This window comes from Maniola jurtina, chromosome 3, assembly GCF_905333055.1.
Source record: "Maniola jurtina chromosome 3, ilManJurt1.1, whole genome shotgun sequence".
Taxonomy (NCBI): domain Eukaryota; kingdom Metazoa; phylum Arthropoda; class Insecta; order Lepidoptera; family Nymphalidae; genus Maniola; species Maniola jurtina.
In genome coordinates this window covers 14,397,514-14,416,629 of record NC_060031.1, presented here as the reverse complement: position 1 = coordinate 14,416,629, position 19,116 = coordinate 14,397,514, and the positions used below count along the sequence as shown (strand labels likewise).

At 35.1% G+C, this 19,116-nt stretch overlaps 1 protein-coding gene across 4 annotated transcripts in view; it reads left to right on the top strand.

Annotated features, from left to right (window-relative positions):
* The window catches only part of LOC123881244, a 77,172-nt gene that overhangs the window by 33,174 nt on the left and 24,882 nt on the right, over nucleotides 1–19,116 (top strand). The gene's annotated exons all lie outside the window — the stretch shown is intronic.

The following is a 19,116-nucleotide window of genomic DNA, read 5'->3' as shown; positions in this document are numbered from 1 at the left end:
CAGCAACAATAAATAACCCCTCGTTTGTATGTCATTTATTACATTTTTGTGACATTTTATTAATTGGATGCAATTTTTTTTAAGTAAAGTAGTAGGTATCTACCAATGCATAACTTTTTTTAATATTTGATGAACGTGGAGGTGTATAAGATTTTTTAATAGATTAAGCATGTTTTTCCATTCAACTCACGCAATACATTGTTTCATATAAAAGTAAACCGTATGTTCAGAAAATTATTTTTAAAAGAAATCTGATCAGACATGATTATGACTTTATTAATGTTTTTCACAATAAATCAATTTACACAAAGGTTAATTAATATATAGGCTAAAATATAAAAGGGTTAATCGATTTTATCATTACTAAATCAATCGACCCGCTGGACGCTAAATCGATCGTTTGAAATCTGAATCAAAACTAGGGCAATTGATATCTTTCTTAACCCTAATTATACTTATTAATAAAAAGCGGTGGTAGCCTAGTGGTTACAACTTTAGCCTCTTATTCGGGGTTCGATTCTGGGCACGCACCTCTTACATTTCGAAGTTAAGTGCGTTTTAAGTAATTAAACATCACTAGCTTTAACGGTAAAGGAAAACATTGTGAGAAAACCTGCATGCCTGAGAGTTCTCCATAATAGTCTCAAAGATGTGTGAAGTGGTCAATCCGTACCTACTTGGCCAGTGTGGTGGACAAAAGACCGACGAAACGGCCGGAAAAGCCGATTACCGTTTTGTTTTTTAGTACCTAATGAAGCCGAGCAAGTGGGAGAAAAATATTTTCAAGTTAAAAATCGGTCAAGACCGAATCAAACTTAAACACGAAGGGTTCCATACCATCGAACAAGAAAACACATCAATTATTTTAATTTTTAAAGAGGTTCATTTTAAAATATTAATTAATTGTTGTTATAGTGGCAACGCATCGGCGGTTCCTCTAGTGCTGCTTTTCATGGGCGACGGTAATCGCTTAAGGTGACCCGCCCGCTATTTAAAAAAAAATATAGAAATACACATTCCGTGAAAATGCTCGCAATTTTTTAAATTAAAAAAAAAATAGAAATACACATTCCGTGAAAATTTTAATTCTCCGCCTATTAGGGTTCACGAGATTACAGCCCGCTGACAGACGGTCGGACGGACGGACGGACAGCGGAGCCAGTACAGTAGTACAGGGTCCCATTGGACTCTTCGGGTACGGAACTCTAAAACGTAGCATGTACCTAATATTGATTTTACACTCATGTGCTGCCAGGTCGTGGTAGGCAATTATTACATCGACGATCGCCGCTTGTTTAACAATGAGTTACAACATGTTTAGGTAATCAACGCATCCGTCTTCGCAAAGTGTTCCAACGAGATTTAAAAGCGATTTTGTTACGATCGCGTCTTGTTTATTGGCACTGTACCGAGAGGTTCTAGGATTTAGTTTGTTGTGTAGTATAAATTGTATGAAGCCGGCTGGTCGTACAATTTATTAAGCTTTAGTAAGGACCTATTGCTCAATCAGGCAAAATCTAGGATGGCGTCCTTTCTTAGACTTTTCTTATAAGTTTCAGCCTCTCAAAACTGTCTAAGGTTTTCCTATAAGTATACCAACAGCATCCTCCCATTTATTGCGAAGTCTACTGTATCATTTGCACATTTTTTACGGGACCTGCACAACGAAAAGGGTTAAAGTATAACAATTATGGAATTGGGTTTGATTTGTTAATGTATAGGAAATCTGTCAAGATGTCAAATTACTATTTTATTTTATTATTACAATATTCACAAAAATACTATAAATATAAAAATTACAAACAAAAATGTCATCCAAATCACTGTAAAGAGGCAGGGTGCACAGAACGCTGGCTGCGTTACCTCGTTGAATGGTTAGACTAATATGCTGATCAAGGTAACTGCCAGACCTCCGAGGCTCCGGGCAACCGTGGACTCCACAAGACGGGATGACAGGTCCTTAAAAAATGATCTGGCATTCTCGCCCCACGACATTAATTCATGAGTTATTCATTCAGCGATCGAAAAATCTGCTGATAGAAGATCCGTACAGCTAATTGAAACGATAATAGGTATATCCTGCATACATGTTACATGTGCATTAGACGGCTAATGCACATGTAACATTTCATGTAGCAATACTATCAGTGACGGATTAAGACTACTTGATGCCCTAAGCAATCCATGCCTGTGGGCCCCCCTATCCGTATGTCAACTAGAATCGGTCTATAAACCTTTACCGCCTGAAAACATTAGTTTTTTGTAAAATAAGAAGCTGAGATGTAACGTACTTTAGAAGTGGAGTAGGTGCGACAACAATAAAAACCAAAGCATAATTTATTTATTTATTGAAATGCGCCTTGCGGCTTTTGGGGGCATTCGAATTGTCGAATGCATAAGCGGGCAGCGAGTGGGCTAGCGGGAGTGGGGTAAAACGCGCGAATTTTCAAATTAGTCCTAGAAACTTTTTTTGGTGTGGTTTTTGGTGACGTGAGAGTGAGACGTGATGCCCTAAGGACGGATTTTTTTGTGCTCCTTCTGGTGCCCCCTCAGACGTGATGCCCTAGGCAATTGCTTAATTTGATTAAGGGTTAATCCGTCACTGAATACTATTCATTCTATGTTTTACGACGAACAATATTATATGCTCGAGGCATCTTAGACTTGAAAACTACGAGATACACTCACGCAAGATACGAGTAGCTAGGCCTTACGACTAGGAAATAAAACAGTGTTTATTTTATAGAAACGTGTTTCATGCAATTTATTTGCTTTGTTTATCATACTTTCAGTAGTAAATTCTTAGCCCAGCGTAAAATATGACGCTGTATTTTGTTTTAGCTGGCTCTGAACAATATTTAACCGATATACTTACGTTTTTAAAAGTGTAGCGCAGGACCGGGAATCGCTATAATGTTTTTTTTTTTAAAGAATATTAGCCATGTTAAATGACTAATATTCCCCTTTCCTCTCCAACTAAGCGTCAGGCTTGTGCTACGAGTAGGTACGACAATAATGCAACGGGCGGGGTTTGAACCGTCGACCTTTCGGTTTTCAGTCCACTCCTTTACCGGTTGAGCTATTGAGGCTCAATGAAGACAATATAGCTGATTTTCACATCCTCAAACATGATAAAGTTCAAAAACATAAATCCAACCCTATACCTGCATGCGTCTAAGCCCGATCCGTTGTGCGTTGATAGACCAGTCAGTTAGTCAGTCAGTCAGACAGTCACCTTTTCCTTTTATATATTTAGATTGAGTTCTAAACATTTGAATTGTCACACTAATATTATAAAGGCGAAAGTTTGTATGTGTGTGTGTGTGTGTGTGTGTGTCTGTGCGTGTGTGTGTATGTTTGTTACTCCTTCACGCAAAAACTACTGGACGGATTTGGCTGAAATTTGGAATGGAGATAGATAATATCCTGGATTAGCACATAGGCTACTTTTTATCCTGGAAAATCAAAGAGTTCCCACGGGTTTTCCAAAAACCTAAATCCGCGCGGGCGAAGTCGCGGGCATCGGCTAGTAATTCATAAGTTATTCAAATTCAAATTCAAATCATTTTTATTCAAGTAAACTTTTACAAGTGCTTTCGATGCTTATTATGAAGTACTAGCTGATACCCGCGACTTCGTTCGCGTGGATGTAGGTTTTTTAAAATTCCCGTGGGAACTCTTTGATTTTCCGGGATAAAAAGTAGCCTATCTGCTAATCCAGGGTATAATCTATCTGCATTCTAAATTGGCCCAATCCGTCCAGTTGTTTTTGCGTGAAGGAGTAACAAACACACACACACACACACACACACACACACATACAAACTTTCTCCTTAATTATATTATTAGTGTGAAGATTGGTTATTAATATCGGTCATTAAAAAGATTGCTCTATTGTTTCTCCATCCCGATTTTAATCATCCTCTAATTCACGTAGAATGTTTTGGAGTGACAGTATCGAGTAAAATGTCAATGGATACCACTTAGAACTGGTCTGCGGCCCTGACATTCGCTCGGTATCGGTTCCGCCAGCTAATTCCACTCGAGTGTACCTATATAGCCGTGAGTGGGCAAAACATGCCTCTTGAATGGCTAATTGTTGACCAATTTGTTAGTAGAGCCTCAATACGGTTGAGGAGCGGACTGAATTCAGGAAGGTCAGCACAAGCGTTACGCTTAGTTGGAGGGGAAAGGGCAATATTAGTTACTAGCTGATACCCGCGACTTCGTTCGCGTGGATGTAGGTTTTTTAAAATTCCCGTGGGAATTTTTTGATTTTCCGGGATAAAAAGTAGCCTATGTGCTAATCCATGGTATAATCTATCTCCATTCTAAATTTCAGCCCAATCTGTCCAGTAGTTTTTGCGTGAAGGAGTAACAAACATACACACACACACACACACACACACACATACAAACTTTCGCCTTTATAATATTACTGTGATTAGAATGGCTAATATTCATTATTTAAAAAACCGATTTTTTTACGTAAGTAACAAAACCTGTGCGCTGATTTTCAATAAAGAAAACATCCAAGCTTTATCTCCCATGTATTTCTATAGGTGAACATTATTTTTTCGCTTTAAACATAACCCTAAAATGTAAAAGTAGGTAGGTAGATATTTTTTACAGTAAGTTGATTAATTTTTATATCTGAATGAGCAAAATGAAAGGAAAAATAATTGCTATTTGTACAATCCTCGAAAAAAATATTTAAAGATTAATGTATGCATATTTATTCATATCCGAACATTGGGTATGATTTATTACACTTAAGTGGAGAAAAAAATTACAACTTCAGCGTTACTTTAAATGTTAAGCCTCCTGTGGTTGCAATGAATCGGACACAATTAGCTTTTTTGAAAGTAAAACTGTCAATATTAATTATTATGAAATTAAATGTTAAAAGGCCATTTTACACCAAGCGCAGACAGCAGACAAACATCGATTATACTTGCTTTACTCAAAAAAAGTCAGTGAATATAAAACATAATGATATATACTAATATGTTGTCCATATGCTGAATCATTCATTTATAATAAAGTTGTTAGAACATGTGACATTAAGCATTGTTCCGTTAAACAAGCCAAAGTGAAAATTGTAGCATGGCTTGCTTCCTTAGGTTACGATGCAACAGAGAAACTTTTCCTGCATTTAAAATAAGGGCACTCTGTTACTACTTTTCATTTTGTTTGTTTTGTTTTGTTTTTAAACATTCACTTAGATATTAATGCAACGCAACTAAATTACTTCGTAGACACACACATCCTTATCTTTAACTTTATTTTTGTAATCTTAGAATAGCTGTTAAACTTAATATTTACGCTTAATGTTATACCTAATAATTGTAATACTGTTAGCTTTAATTTAACCGAGTGTCAAATAAAATTGTAAATGGAATATTGTCAACGCAAACTAGGTACCCACGACACAGGATTACCTAGTGTGGGTACCACCAGACACAGGGAAATTATTGTATAAGACTATATTTTGTTAATTAAATATTTTTTCATTTTTCATTTTTTTCATGTAATGCAAATTTCCCATACTTAATATTATGTAAACGGTCTTGCAAAATCGAAATAGGTAAGTGTGAAAAATTCTAGCAGATCTGATCCGACTTTTCTTTTAGGTAGGAGCGTACAATGTGCATACAGATTTTGTAGTCTGTTATAGACTATGGTTTTCTAATTCTCTACATTCTTGTCGGAATGTGTGTTGAGTCAGTGTCAAATCTCTCTCTGTCTGTGTGAAGCTTCTGACTGTCTTTAAAGACGGCAGTTGTCAGAATACAAGAATCGGTGTCAAAAAAAACGGCTGTGTGCGTCTGCTCTTACGTTCACACCTTGAGTGTGCTTTAAAGCTTATTTTCACGTCTCTTACAATAATGGTACTATTGAGAGCTTGTTGAAAGCATTGTTAAAAGAGAGAATTATGTATTTAAGTGGTTTAAAGTAATGATAAATGTTGGACACCAACATTAACGTAATAATACCAGTGGTGCTGGTAATATAGTACTACCATTTCTATTACAAGTAAATTCTAAAAGTTCTATAAGTTCTTGAGTGTGGGTTGCCTGGACGAGATCACTATATAGTGATAATGTCGCCCTCTGTTTGTGAATCTTTCCTGTATTTTTAACCCCCGACCCAAAAAGAGGGGTGTTATAAGTTTGAAATGTGTATCTGTGTATCTGTCTATGGCATCGTAGCTCCTAAACTAATGAACCGATTTTAATTTAGTTTTTTTTTTTTGTTTGAAAGGTGGCTTGATCGAGAGTGTTCTTAGCTATAATCCAAGAAAATCGGTCCAGCCGTTTGAAAGTTATCAGCCCTTTTCTAGTTATTACTGTAACCTTCACTTGTCGGGGGTGTTATAAATTTTTAATTTACAATGTATTCTTTGACATATTTTAAGCAATAAAGTTGTTTAAAAATAAAATAAATAATTAAATTCATATTTCCTCAGAAATGAGGAGATCCGTAGGAGAACCAGAGTAGCCGATACAGCTCAACGGGTTGCGAAGCTTAAGTGGCAGTAGGCAGGGCACATACATACGTCCGAAAAATCGACGTTGGGGCCCTAAGGTGCTAGAATGGGGACCTCGTATCGGAAAGCGCAGTGTTGGAAGACCTCCACATAGTGGACAGACGACATCAAACTAGTCGCAGGAAGCTGCTGGATTCAGGCGGCACAAGCCCGTCGGTATCGGTTGATAATGATGATAATAATGATGAAATGATATAATACGTAAATACCGCTTTACAACATATCTCTTGGTACTTTTCAGTAGTTTAAGAAATACATGTGCTCAACCAAAATTAAGCTTAAAAATAAGGTCAGTCGAACTTTAATTTGACCTTATTAAGCTAAATGGTATTTTATGTCAAACGATAAGATTAAAGTGCCACAAAAATTATGTTTATAGTATTTTAAAATTGAGGGTATGTAAGAAAACATTAATTCGAAGCAATTACCATTAAACATTTTACCAACGTGTTGAGAGAGGACATAATTTAAGAGCGTAAAACCCATATTAGCGTGAAGGTAATGTAATCCATACCCCGTAATAATATTATGAAAGCGTATGCATCTGTCAAGGAAGAGATCTCCTTTTCTCGCCCCATCTGTTAAACTGATTTTGACGAAATTAGGTATAAAGACAGCTTTTTTTTAATTAAAATATTAAGTTAATACTGTACAAATCATGCATGGAATGGTGCCACGAATACTGGCTGCAATTGTGCGTTGGGCAGCCAGCCTTTTGCACAAAAAATAAGCCAGCCCTTCTGTCACAAAATGAGGCTATTAACCGCGGTGAAATGTCCCGTATTTTTTTTTTAGATAGCTTGCATCTCGTAGATGCACATAGACACTTTTTATACCGGAAAATCAAAGAGTTTCCACGTGATTTAAAAAAAAAACCTAAAACTATTTGGAATACCCACGCTACTGAGAAGGACCAGCAAGAAACTCGGTGGTTGCTCCTTTCAAAGATTCGATTTACAATATTATGCCATGTATTGCAGTCCCACGCATTATTTTGCAAGTTAAATCCCCACTCTTTTACCATTTACATAGTCTTCGATTGTGTAATGTGCTTTATTCAGGAGCATAATAATTATTTAATTTATTAACTTGTTCTTGTGACTAAGAAAAGTCTACTCCAAAGATTCAACAATATATAAATGACTAGCCGATGCCCGCGACTTCGCCCGCGTGGATTTAGGTTTTTTGAAATCCCGTGGGAACTCTTTTATTTTCCGGGATAAAAAGTAGCCTATGTGCTAATCCAGGATATTATCTATCTCCATTCCCAGCCAAATCCGTCCAGTAGTTTTTGCGTGAAGAAGTAACAAACATACACACACACACACACACACACACACATACAAACTTTCGCCTTTATAATATTAGTATAGTGTGATTTACCTACTGTTATTGTAATTAAATATATCATACTCTGTGATCATATTATAAGTTAATTTGATTTTCCGCTAAAATAGTAGAACACCTTTGTTGATCGAACTTCTGTTTTTTACCATTTTTGATTAATTGCATAAACGCATATATTGTAAAAATAAGTATAAAAAGTTTACAGCCAAATCATAAAATTTTATAGTTAGATACAAAAAGTTATGATATATTAGAGTCCTAATCAAATTGATATATCTGTTCCTAATTGCCTAAACGAGTTAACAAGTTTCTTAGATTATAGAGCCAATTAAATTCTTGTATGCATTTGCATTGAAAAACCCAATCAAATAGTATGTAGCTTAAAAAATTGTATCATGCTATAATTTTTGAATTAATGTATTTTTTCTTTAATTAGTGTTTTATTATGATTACTAGCTTGTAACCCGCCCGCGACTTCATCCGCATGTAGTACACAAATTTCAAACCCCTTTTTTACCCCCTTAGTAAACCCCCTTAGTATGCGATTTGGCGTTCGTCTGTAAGCATACCGAGCATTCTTCAATAAATCAATAAATCAATAATTATTCCTATCTGCATGCCAAACAGCCCGATCCGTTATGTACGAGTAGTTTGACTTTTGAGCTGTGCGTTGATAGATCAGTCAATCAGTCAGTCAGTCTGTCAGTCAGTCACCTTTTTTTCATATATTTATATTTGTTCCATGTACAATTAATATTTCCGATAGAAACTAATCATTGCAAGACATCTTTGAATGTCGTGCATGATACGCGTTGATGTCTTTTGTATGAGAAAATATAACTTTACGAAAATTCTATGCATAAACTATAAAATTACGGTCATAGTATTTTTATACCATTAAAATACTTCGGTACTATGTAGTATGAGATCTGTAGTATAGTATAAATAACGAATAGTTAGGTATATAACATACCTACCTGTCTGTACAATTACATTGATTTAATATTCTAAATCTCATCAGAGTAAAATCGTAATATGAAACAAGGATTCTATTTCAAGCAACTAAAATGACAACTAAATACGCTAAACAAAATGTTTGCATGTATAACCAACCATTTTACCTCTAAAAATTCACATTTCCAAGTTTTATAGGTCCATCCATTCCAAATGATCATTAATAAGCATGAATGGTACCTAAAACACTGGCGCTATAATTGATCGCGACTAATATAAATATTAAAACACGTATTTGCTATAAAACTCAATTTATAAATTCTCAGACAGACCTACAAAAACATATTATAGGTACAAATATTTGTACCCAATTAATCCCTATCTTTAAAAGTCACCGCAAATAAAAATAATAATGAATTCCAATGCCCGAATCAGTTTACGCAGTGATTAATTTGGGGTTTTAACTTTACGACTTCCAAATTTAAAACTAAAAAAAGCTTTATTCGGTGTAAATATTGACACCCTGATATAAAAAAAAACGCGAGGACCCGGTCATAAATAAAGAAAAACCGCTTACGTATAAAGTGACTTCTCCTTTTCTCGATGCAAAAGACGAAGGCACGCGTCGACGCGACGCCGACGGTAAACGAAACCAACAATAAGGTTCTGGACAGACATAGCGCGATTGTAGTTTCTAGCGCGGTTTCTATTAGTTTATTTAAAGTGTAAAGTATAAATTAAAAAATAACACCCCCGACAAGTAAAGGTTACAGTAACTAGAAAATAACTTTCAAACGGCTGAACCGATTTTCTTGGATAATAAGAACACTCTCGACCAAGCCACTTTTAAACACAGATACACAGATACACCGATACACAGATAGGTACACACGTCAAACTTATAACACCCCTCTTTTTGGGTCTGGGGTTAAAAAGAGTAACCGCTGAGTTTCTAGCGGGCTCTTTTCAATAACTTTCGGTCTTCCGAAACAATCGATGGTAGAGTACTGAAGCATAAGTGGCATGAAAATAATAAAAGTTTTTTTTTACAAAAATAGATTATTTAAAAATGTTTTTAAAAAAAACTTTTTAATCGTCTTACAAAAGATTTTAAAATTTACTTAAATTTAATGTACATACCTAAAGTTTGAGACATAAGCCTCACGGCTTGTACCATGACAAAACCCGAAATAAACATAATGCCAATTTAGAAAGGATCATCGGTATTTGAAACATACTTACTTACCGCACTTATCAGTAAATATTTACTTATAGGCTTTTACGGTAACTTTTGACATTAGCTTAAGTATAAAATTAGCTCCCCAAAAAATAAAGTGATTACAATAAAGATCGCTGAATATGTAACCTTTTAAGACATTAAATAAAATTGATACTAAATTTAATGCATGTAGGGTTCATTTTAATACTTTTTAACCTCCGTTGATGATCTTAAATCCATCACGGTCTTTTTAACAGGGCTCTCTCCGTCACTTACTCCATACAATCGTAGTTCCAATTTCATTTGAATATTAAGCAACCAAAGTCCATGAAATTTTGCAAACATATTTTAGAAACTAATATCTGTGCCTGTGGTGTTTTAGATTTTTCTAAAAATATGTACGTAGTTTTAAAATTACAGGGGCTTACAGACTTGTATGTAAATTTTTAAGACCGCGTAACTTTGAATCAGAATATTTTAACAGAGATCTGGAAAACCACAGGCATAGATATTAGTTTCTAGAATATGTCTACAAAATTTCATGGACTTTGGTTGCTTAATATTCAAATAAAATCGGAACTACGTTTGTATGAAGCGAGTGACGGAGAGACCCCTCTTAAAGGGTTTATATTGCTCGGTAGTCATATAACGCTTGTCATATTAACTTGCAATGAATCGGGCGCAATAACTTGCAATAACAACTCGAATCAAGATTGAAAAACTGTAATAAATGTCATCTCAAAAAAATATTCACCGAAAAAAATGTGCACGAATGCCATTATTGTATTATTGATTGAATTGATTTTTATTCGGTATCGGAAGGTTTATTTTAAAAGATGACTTATATATGACTTATAACAATGTTTTATGTGAACTATCTTAAGACTATCAGTCATATCATACATACCTATCATTACACCTATACTTTTATGCGCTATTCGCTATTATGGTTATTTAAGCTTTCATAGAGTTAAAAAATAAACCGTCTACCTATCAAATGGACTACAATTATTTCTAATATTGACTAGGTAGTAGTTGGCTGGATCCAGTACTTATTCAGTCATTCATAATAATTGCTGGGCAATCGAATTTAAGTTTGTTCTGTAAAATTATGACATTTAAAAACTTTTATGCGCTGAATAGTTGCTGCCATATTGCTATCTATCTGGTCGAGTTAACTGTTATAATACCAGCAGCGATCGTATGTAAACATTATAACAGTTTTTTGTTAACAGCGAGCATATACCAGCAGGCGAGTCACCTGATGTTTAGTGATTAATATTACAGCGGCCTGTGAACATATGCAGTACCAAAGGAACCATTTTGTCATAAGTCCTATGAAATACAGGTAAAATAATAGGCACAGTAACATAACGTCTGAGTAGGTTCCTGCGGTAGTGGAGCAGTGTGGGAGGAGTGTGATGACAAATTCAAATTCAAAGTATTTTTATTCAATTAAACTTTTACAAGTGCTTTTGAATCGTCAAAATTATCTACCACTGGTTCGGAATGCCGTTCCTACCGAGAAGAACCAGCGAGAAACTCGGCGGTTGCTCTTTTCAAGTAATCAATATAATATGTACAATAACATGACGCGAGAGCTCAGTGATTCGTCAACAACTTCACAACTTGTGAGACTGTCACCCTCCCGCACCGCTCCACTACCGCAAGTTACCTACTCAGTTATTCGCTATATCTACCTGTGCCTATACTTAACAATTAACCAACTTTTAATGAACAATGAACAACGTCCCCGATTGAATATCACCTTTCAGAGATGATAAACAGCTGCAAGTTTCCTCATTGAAGCCAAGCCCTTGGGTTTTTTGTGAAACCGAACCATAGAATTCAGATAATTGTAGAAGTGTTAAATGAGCGCTCTCTGATATTGATACCGCGTAGATGTAGACTGAAACATCAGTGCGCGTTATTGAAAAACCATACGTATTTAAATAGTGTCACAGTTTTATTTATGTTGCTTTGAATGCTAGAGTTGTTTTTGCCAATTATATTATTTTTGTACGAGAGTGTTGCTATGACCTTGTATTGAAAAACACAATGTTACCCGAACCCTACTAGATGGATGGACGGGATCAAATGAGTCGCAAGGACCCGCTGGATTCGGGCATGGCATGACTGTGACATGTGGAAGTCCATACAAGAGACCTATGTTCAGTAGAGGACTATTGGAAGACAATGACAACAATGGTTCTGCTAAAAGAGTGTGAGTTTGTGTGATTGTCACCGTGTAGATATGCTGAGGCTCATGAGTGCGCGTAATTGTAAAACCTAAACGTATTTGCATAGCGTTTCATTTTAATTTACGTTACTATGGATGCTAGAGTAATGTTTTTTCCTATTATTTTTGAATGAGTGTGGTGCTCGAATCCGGATTGTTCCGATATCAATGATAGCAGATGCCATTTCTATTATAACTTATTTTAAACTCTGTAAATTTTGTGAAACTGAACCGATTCCAAGGAAGGTGATTCACATCCAGTCACGATTCACGAATACCTTGTCACCTTGCGACGAAGGCGTTTGATTTACATATAACACGCGTGTAACACGTACGATGACCGTCGCGTCATGTAACTTATTGTGTAACGAACGAACACATGAAGATACAATTTGTTTATTGTTTTAAAAAAACCGCTTAGTCTTAAACTACCAAAGTGATTCAAAACTTTGGTTGTGGTTTGGTATAAGAGCGTTTAAAATAATATCCTCAATTCAAATCGCTTATTCATCCCTGTTTCGTTCGGATGAAATTTTGAATAAAACTAATCTGATGGTGCAACTTTTTTAATGAAAAAAGATCTGTTGAAATCGGTTCAGATTTCACGGAGTCATAGAGTAACTTAATGACGCTTTCCATTCCATTCCATTTTTTAACCTCCGACCCAAAAAGAGGGGTGTTATAAGTTTGACGTGTGTATGTGTGTATCTGTGTATCTGTCTGTGGCATCGTAGCGTCTAAACGAGTGAACCGATTTTAATTTAGTTTTTTTTGTTCGAAAGGTGGCTTGATCGAGAGTGTTCTTAGCTATAATCCAAGAAAATCGGTTCAGCCGTTTGAAAGTTATCAGCTATTTTCTAGTTACTGCAACCTTCACCTGTCGGGGGTGTTATAAATTTTTAATTTACACTTGTTTCAATATTTTACATTCCAGAATGTAAAATAGTGAAAAAGATACTTGAACAGACGAAGACTTTATTACCCCAAAAAGAAAAAAAAACTATGTAAAATTTTACAACTGATAAAATATTTAGAGACTGCTGATATCTAGAAATAAAAATATTTAATTATTAGAAAATACCTACAGATATTTTTGTACAAGTTAAAATATATTTATTAATATTATTAATTAATTTATTGACATACTTAATATGATAATGTAGATAATAAATGTGCCTAGTCTCAGAAATAACATCTCTGAATGTGTTGAGAGTTTGACGTGTATGGTACAATTATGCTAAAAAGGCTCTGTTTTGGGCGTCGAGTCATTGATATATATAATAACCAAAGATATGGAGCATGCTATGTTGCGTGCCTCTCTTAACAGGGCTCTCTCCGTCACTCGTTTCATACAATCGTAGTTCTAATTTCATTTGAATATTAAGCAACCAAAGTCCATGAAATTTTGCAGACATATTTTAGAAACTAATATCTGTGTCTGTGGTGTTTTAGATTTTTCTAAAAATATGTAGTTTTAAAATTACAGGGGCTCAAAGATTTGTATGAAAATTTTTAAGACCGCTTAACTTTGAAACCGAATATTTTAACAGAAATCTGGAAAACCATAGACTAGATATTAGTTTCTAGAATATGTCTGCAAAATTTCATGGACTTTGGTTGCTTAATATTCAAATGAAATTGGAACTACGATTGTATGAAACGAGTGACGGAGAGAGCCTTCTTAAGAGAAAACAAGTGAGAGAAACAAAGTGAACAACGTAGCTCAACAAATCAGCAAGCTGAAATAGAACCGCTGGCCGCTGGGGCAGACATGTTCTGCAGTGCAAATTATGATTATGAAAGTCGAAACGTTTACATTAATTTATTAAGAACTGTGTGTATCTGTTTTGTTATATCAATGCATCGTTGCTGCGTTTTGTATCGTTTTGTGAGTTTCGTGGGTTTCGATAACAGAGCACTTATGTCAATGACATATGACATTTTTATTTCACCTTAGAAAACCAGACACAGTTCAAGGAATTTAAATTAGCTGACTTCTTTTTTCGCGATATTTTCGAGATTTGCGTCCAAATATTTTTCACAAGTACTAGCTGATGCCCGCGGCTTCGCCCACGTGAATTTAGGTTTTAAAAATCCCGTGGGAACTTTTGATTTCCCAAGACAATAGTAGCCTCTCCATAATAGCCCGTCCACGGGATTCATCATGCAACTTGTTTCTGTACCACGTAAAAACATTTAATCGGATGATCCTTTAAAAATCCCGAGGGATCACCAGGATTTAAGAATGCAATTCCTTACAGCATCAGGGTTGAGGAGTTGGGTCCTCGAGGTCAACGACAGAGTCTTTACTTGGTATAGATACCTTCAATACCAATTTATAACCGACAGTTTCTAAATCCCATTAGCTTTGGTGGTCAGCTCTCCCGCAGCATCAGGATTGAGGAGTTGGAGAACGGGTCTTAAGAGCTTAAGTTATAGGCCGGCCAAGTACGGATATTTTTACTTTAATTATTCTACTTAGTTTATATTTTAAACACTGACTATTGTATGTACACATGAAGGTCACCAGGAAATCCCATAATGTTTCACTCTATAATCAAGTGAATCAAGAAGATCCGACACAATATTTTGATTGTGCGTTGATAAGTAAGACACTATAGGATAATGTATTGGCTGCCATTAAAGTAATAACGCACGTACGTATCCAACCAGAAAATTGAAATAATTAAAAATTGTAACCATCGCTCGACACTGAATAAAAAATTTAAAAGTTAAGTATATTATAAAGAAAGCACTTTGTTGTAACCATGATCTGTGTTTTAACTTCCTGTAACTTTTAATAGGTTTTTTTCAATATTATTTTAATAACTAATTACGAACGAACAGAAGAACTATCATCACTAAGTATAGATCGCAATGGACTAAGTATAGATCTCTTAGTAAAAAACAAGCAAATAAATAATGAATTTAATTGAAAAGTACAACTATTCTAATTTCTAATATTAAAATATGTCTTTGCATTGAATAGGTAAGCCCATCCGTACGAAGATAGAACAAATTACCTAATCAATTATTATAAACAGTGGTGATTTGTGAAAACCCGAAGTTACTAAACCCGGTGCTCTGTAATTTAACCTCGCGCTTTGGCGCAAGCGGGTCTTTTTTTCGTGAAGAAAATGTCCCATTCAGAGGGACGCGCGGACAACACCTCCCTGCTAGGTCAACAAGCCATGGCCAACAATAGGCACACAGGCCCAAGCGCAGCTGTTACGCGTAATAGGCACACGGGGGGGTTACCTGACTGGTACCCCTATGCAAGCCGGCGTAAACCAACCGATAAATAAATATACCTATTAATAAATATACCTATTAATCACATTTCACACTATCACACTAATATTATAAAGGCGAAAGTTTGTGTGCATGTGTGTATGTCTGTGTTTGTGTGTGTGTATGTTTTGTTACTCCTTCACGCAAAAACTACTGGACAGATTGGGCTGTTTAGAATACAGATAGATTATAGCCTGAATTTACATATAGGCTACTTTTTATCCCGGAAAATCAAAGAGTTCCCACGGTATTTTAAAAAACCTGAATCCACGCGAACGAAGTTCGGGCATCAGCTAGTAAATAATATAATCAAACCTACCTAATTAAGACCCATGTAAACCATTGCGATACATGTTATTTTTTAGCAACAGTTGAGTCACATACCTACTATTCTAGGTCTATATTTTATTCAAATAAAAAAGCAATAAAATTTACACGTTTTAACTGTACAAATATTAATTACTGTAATATTTTACTTAATAATGTTGTGACTAGGTCGTGGCATTATAAATGAAAAACGTACAAAAGATAACAGGAAAAGAAATATCTTAGTTATTAATTGCTCAAATCGATAAAGTTTTATTATTTTAGATAAACTTCGATGTTTATTGTTTCTTTATTTTAAAAAACTGGCCAAGTATGAGTTGGATTCGCACACCAAGGGCTCCGTGCCATCGTACAATGTGCTATTTTTATTTACATGGCGGCCATTTTGAATTTTTTGTTGTTTAGTTCTAGCAGCAATAGAAATAAGTTCTAAATAAAAAATTCAACTCTCTCGCTATTTCGGTTCATGAGATACATCCCGCTGAGAGGCAAAAGATAGACGGACGGACAGAAGGATGGACATACTGACAAAAGAGGCTTAGTAATAGGATCCCTTACGGAACCCTGAAAAACCGGTTAGTAGCCTAATTAAATAACTTTTCAGCAGCAAAAGGTTGACAGTTAACTCTAACACGATTTCGTGATTGCAATCTGGCAATTTACAAATTACTGATTATTCTTTTAAATATCATCGGCGATCGATTGTCAACTTTGTCAGGCAATCGATTCTCGTTAAAATTGATATTTAAATTAATTTTAATAAAATTATTAAGTACCAAGTATTAGTAGTATTTTAATGAAATGTTTCGATTTTTTCTCAAATAAACTTATGCCAAGCTTTCTGGACAATTACCTACTTTGAGTCCAGGGATCTTATCTTATGGCATAATTATCTCATGAAAGGAAAACTTACAGGAGAACAAATTGATAAAAAGCTTTGAAGAGAAACTCTACAGATTTATACTTGAAGATCTAAATAGGTATCGAACATTTCAAGAAACATTCGTTATTCGAAACATTAATATAATATTTCCAATAAATTAAGACCAAAACACGGTTTTGAATTTTTTGGCAACAATTCATTTTGCTTTATAATTCACACAGCACGATATGAATAATATAATTTAAATAAATTATGTTTTTAGCGTTGAGAACGTGAGATTACGTAACAGGGACGTAAAATAATTTTGAGGTTACTGATTGTAGTAGGATCCGAGAAAGAGTACCTATTTATTTAGGGTAACTACATCAATACCACGAAAATGATAGAGTTGTATTTTTTTTAATACTCCCCTTTCCCCTCCAATTAAGCGTAAAGCTTGTGGGTGGGTACGCCAATAGTGCAACGGGTGGGGTTTGAACCGCCGACCTTTCGGAATTCAGTCCACTCCTCAACCGTTGAGCTATCGAGGTTCAATTTGGAAAGCATGTAGCTCTTTAATTTTAATTATTTAATCTACATAATATTGCTGTATTTTAAATATACTTATTAAGGATCAATGTATTATTTACTCCATTTTGCTCTCCATAATATTTTTTTTCTAAGGGCTAGTTTCACAACCGCCAGATTAACTTAACCTAGCAGTCTCCCAATACAAAAACTGTCATAAAGCCACTTATTCGTTAGAAAAAGTTTATTTGGCAGAGCAGAAACAGAGCCTAAATCATTTTGATCCAGGATAATATTTTGTCTTCTGTTCAAAGTAAAATCTACTCGGAGATAATGCAATAAGCCTATGGTTTCTAGGTAGGTAGAGTTCTTCGAAAGGGTGGTTATAGTGTTAACCATGTCTTAACGAATGCCTAGAAAAACCATCATGGGCCTATACTTTTCTTGACGATGTATGTCATATGCCAATATATGTCACATAAATATAGCTATGTAGATTAAGATATACAAGGCTCAAAGGTCAACAGCCGCAGTTATTTAGATTACGTTCGAAAACTCGATGTTTTAGCCAAAAGCTTACATATGCAAATTATTATGAGCACTGCGGTCAACGGCTCTACCGAAATTGGATTCCTGATTTGTGTATTTATGCAGATGTTTCTAGTTTCTGATGATAGTTGGAGCCATTTTGCGTATCTATACCTACTAATAAATAAAATTGAAGTGACTGTCTGTTTGAACGGACTAATCTTCGGAATGGCTAAACCTATTTTGACAGGATTTTCACAGACAAGTAGAGGATTATCCAAGGAGTAACATAGGCTACTTGTTTAACCGACTTTAAAAATGGAGGAGTTGTGTTTTTCTACCTATGCACTGATATCTCCGATATTTCTGAACCGATTTGCGTATTTTTTTTTAATCGATAGAGAAACTTTGGGACATTCTTCCATACAAAATTGGATTCCAACTCCTCAATCCTGATGCTGCAGGGGATCCTACCAATCCACGCGGGCGAAGCTGCGGGCATCATCTAGTTATTAATAAATGACCGTGACTTTGATCAATTTGTTTATTGCGATATTTTCGTTTATGATGAGCGCGAGACTTTGATAATGATGTCAGACGAATTGATTAATTTTTGCTAAATGCTGCATTATTTGCATAATAATCCATTGTAAATAGGTATTCATAAGCTTTTCAATCTACAGTTTCAACCCTGAGTCTGCTTTGTATGTATTTGTCCGTCCAAGTATTTGTCCGTCCAAATTGCCAGATTTACGTGTATTACGTCACTATATCACAAAGAATACGGTTATGACTTATTTAACCATTACACTAGTAGTATTGCCAACGAAATCCACAAAAAAACTTACAGAGACCATCGTCCCTCTGTCTTATTCATATGACCTTTTTGTTTTTAATTAGTTAAGTGCTACTTATGCTTTAAAGTAACCGTTTAAAAGTTTAATAACTTAAATACACGAAACTTACTCATTTGTACATCTTGCGAGGCACGTCATAACGACATATTTCATGCCGAAGAGAATGCCGAAAATGAACATTAATTATAATAATTGGAACTTATTATCATACGAAACAAATAAATAATAAACAATTAAAAATTCAGGTATGTTCTATAAATGGACCACACAGCTGCCGTAATTTGCCTTGGTGCTCTGGCAGCCCAAAAACAATTTAAAAAAAGATTAGCTATGGTTGTAGCTATCTATATAGAAGCAGGCGTTATTTTCTGGAAGTCCAACAAGTGTAAATTAAAAACTTATAAGACCCCCGAC